We start from the raw sequence: 4,413 nt of genomic DNA on the forward strand, positions 1-4,413 counted from the left end.
ACCTCAAACTTTCATCCTTTTTCTTTACAAATAATACTGGAGCTCCCTAAGGTGAAGTACTTGGACGAATAAACCCTTTTTTCCCCTACCTCTTGCAATTGCTTTCGTAGCACTCGCATCTCTACTAGTGCCAGCCGGTAAGGAACTTCGGATATTGGTTCCATACCTGGAATCAAATAAATGCAAAACATAACTTTCATTTCTAGGGGCAACCCTGGTAATTCCTCCGAGAACACATCTTCAAATTCATTGACAATTAGCACCCTTTTAATATCTGACACCTCTTCCTCCATTAACACATCCTCCTTGGTTACTACACACGCCAAATAATTCTGTTATGTTTCCACTCTTGTGACTCCCACTAATATCCCCTTATTACATAGGCTTCAATGTCCATAGATGATAAACGAAACTTCTCTGGGAAACTTAAATTCTACATATTTATAGTGACAATCGACATTGGCATAAAATCGTATAGCCAATTCAATCTCAATATCGCATCAAATCCCAATGTCATTAATAATACCAAATCCACTAATGTCTCTCGGTGGTTAATTTGAACTACACAAAACCTATAAACAACTTCTGCTATACAAATCTCTTCAAAACGAGTGGTCACTACCAATGGGTCTATAATTATTTCACAAGGTCTATTCAATTTTGATACAAAATTCGAGGAAACAAAAGAATGGGTCGCTCCAAGATCAAATAATACTAATGCTTCAAAACCATAAATTAAAAGAATACTTGTCACCACATCATTAGAAGCAAGCACATCTTACAGACCCATGGAAAATACTCTCACTTGTCGTCCTTCAGAAAGACCCCACGGTGCTAACTCAATAGGTCTAGTTTGGGAGGTAGAAGCTATTCCTTTGCCTTTATCGGGTCGACCTGCCTAGCTGAAGGTGAAATTGTAGATGCTATCACTAATGCTAATTGCATATACCCATGACCAGTTCCTTGTAATCTCCCACCATAGGGGCAGTCTTTTCGCATATGTCCCACTTGACCACAATTAAAATATACATCATACGACTGAGCACATGGCCTCACATATGTAGTATCACAACGTGCAAAATAAGGACTCCACTGGCCCATCTGTCGACTGTTAAGGCTTGTCATTTCATTACCAAATCCTCAATGATTACTTACTCCAAAAAAATTTCCACGACGAGGTGGACTACTAAATTGGGGTTTCTCCTCAACCCTTGAGACCTAATTGACATTTGCCCTTTATTTTGAGTAGTATCCCTCCGTCCAAGCTGACTTGACCTTCCAAAAGTCATTTCTCGACTAGTGTTCCTTTGACTAGTCTACCTTTTAGTCCTAGTCTTTCCTATACAATCACGAAGTGCTCCAACCTCCATACAACTACCTTTTATCAATCGAGCACAATCCATTGCATCGGAATAGGAATCAAACCTCTGTAGAGTAACAGCTCTAAATAGATACTCAGACAATCCAGCCACAAATCGATTCACTCTCATTTCTTCAATAGATACAAGGTATGGTAGGTATCTAGATGATTGAGTAAACTACACATCATATTCAGACAACATCGTTCCAGGTGTTTGTTTCAAAGCCTTAAACTCCTTAGCCTTAGCCACTCGCACACTACGAGGCATAAATCTATCCATAAAAGCTTTATCAAATTCTTTCCAACCAAGCCGACTGGCATTACTAGGCCTACCCCACATGTAGGATGTAATCCACTATTACGCTACATCTTCAAGATAGAAACTAGCTAGTGTTACTAACCTTGTGCTTAAAGCTCCTAAAGCACAACAAATCATTTCCATAACATCCAAAAATCTACACGAGTCTTCCCCCATGGTGGAAACAGTAAATGATGGAGGTTTTTGCTTCATAAATATAGATAATGAAATCGAATCATCTCTTTCGTCATCATTCGAATCATTCTTATCTTCCTCCTCTGACCCTTCCTCCTCTATCATATTTATATTTGGGTCGTAATCCGGATCTTGTGAACTTGAATCCATATACTCTCCAGTCACACCAGCACATTGCCTAGTAATTTCTATAAACTGTTGGGTCCAATTTCGCAATCCAGCTACTAATTCATCCAAAGAATCACTCTTTAAAATAGGTACACCAGTGCCAGTGCTATCTATACTAGCACTCCTTCGATAACTCGAACTACCCTCACTAGAACGTCAAGAACTCCTCCTTCCCTTTATTCTAAGATGACCTTGCCCTTGGGAGACAAAAACCCATTATCGCTCATCAGTCTTTTTAGGTGCGTCTAGTTCACCTATAGCCTTCAAAAATGCTCGTGTCCGAGGCAGCATCCCAAACTTTGACAACAACAATCAATTCTCGTTATTTAATCAACTCTTATAGTTACACAAGGTGGCTTTCTAAGAAATATAAAAAAGTCCTCGTAGCCTCCTGCCTATAATCGATGATGCAGTCACTAACTGTAAGCAAAACTCTACATCAACCACACTACTCCGCTACTTGATATAGGAATTCCTAAGACTCAACTAAACCTAGAGATTTGATACAAAGTCTGTAACGACCTCTTCCCCGATCATTAACGACGTCCAAGACTTGCTAGTGAACTCACCAAATCCTAAACAAGCCTTAGTAACATTCCAGACAATTTAAAATCGACTTGCAATATTAGGGCTATCGTTTACTTAAACCAAATAAACTTAATATTTAAAATGTGGCATTTAGATACCAATAACCAGGTTTGATAACTCTTCAACAATTTCAACATAATAAGTGGTAATCATTACATAACCTCAAGTTTTAGTAAATACATTTCCAATAAGCTATTAATCTTAGAAGTCTGGCTACTCTACACAACATGACCTCTAGGTAGCAGAGCGACTCGGAGTGGAAGTCTAAGAGATGCCATTACCTATGTTGCAGCTGTCTCGATGTGCTAACCAATGCACTTGAACAGATTACTTATCTGCAAAAGGAAATAAGGGGGTGAGTCTCACAAACTCTGTGATCATCAACTACGTGAGTAAGGCATAGATGGAAAACAAGCTAAAGGCAGATGATTTGAATGTTAAAAATATAAGGATATATGTAAACAATTTAACTCAACAAGGGAGGTTTGTGCCTTATTTGTAAAACCAGAAAGTTAATGCAAGATAATCATTTAAATCAGATATCAAACTAATACATGTAAAGATCCCTGCCATCGAAATCATATAACAACCAACTTTAAGCAATTTAGTATCATCATGCATGCTCCCGTAAAATCCAACATTAACAAAGCTTATATGCAAATTCATAAATCACCTTATACACGAGGAGTTAAATCCACTGTCTTCATATAAATAAAGGAGCTGTGGAAAAACCGTTATTTCTCACCATGCGAAAACCACGTATGTGAAAACCCAAAGAGATATCACTCTCGAGTAGGAATAAAATATAAAGAACACGTGGACTCGCTTCCACGTAATAACATCTAGGAGCTCCAGTCCACCAGATCCCCACATGCCATGGTAGTTTCAAAAAGGTTAGCCAACATCAGAGAAATTAGGCGGTCGTAACCACATATCACAACTTGTGGCGTAACCGCATATCACAACTTGTGGCTTAGCCACATGTAATCACAGACCATGGCCCAGCCATGTCTAAGAGCTCGTCAGTAACCCAAAGATTCTCCAGCTAGGGCTCACTTGTGCACAAGGGTCACACTTAACCGAAGTGACAATCGGCCTACTATCGAATCTCTTGGTTTGAAAAAAGCATTTAAAAGCCAAATCGGGTTTTCAAAGAATCATTTCAAAACATTTTCAAAATACCGATCACAATAACATGATAAAACCTCGTTTTTGTAAGACTTTAGATTATGAACCTTTTGCATGAGGTTTAGATGTCAAATTAGCATGGTGAGTATGAAATTCATTCATGAATGCACATCACACAATCAATAAGGCACATTTTGATAGAAATTATAGTAAAAAGCTTGTTTCTCAATTTTAAAATCCTTTACGTATATAACTTGTATATATATAAGATCAAAACAAATTTCAAATACTTTGCCTCCACAAATTCCTAGAATATCTACCAGCTCATGCTTTCCATAGATTTTGCATCTAAAGTAAATTATCACATATATATATATATATATTTACATAATTATGAGAATTTTTAAAATAGACACCCCCTACTCATCTCATAATATTGGGACGCCAAGTCACAATTGATTCAAGGACGTACTTAGCTAATTTCTACTCACTGGCCACGTGTTACCTCTTTCGTTACGCCACCATGAAAACTTTACTTATTTTCTCCCTAGCAACCATTTAAACTCAATACATGTAATTATACACACAAATGAAAACATATCAACCAATAATCCGTAACCAAATCTCATAGATTTTATCACATTACGCACAAACATTTATCACACAATCCATACAC

The sequence above is a fragment of the Theobroma umbraticum genome, unplaced genomic scaffold (genome assembly GCF_002168275.2).
Source record: "Theobroma umbraticum cultivar Fairchild unplaced genomic scaffold, ASM216827v3 scaffold_12.1, whole genome shotgun sequence".
In the NCBI taxonomy this organism is placed as follows: Eukaryota; Viridiplantae; Streptophyta; class Magnoliopsida; order Malvales; family Malvaceae; genus Theobroma; species Theobroma umbraticum.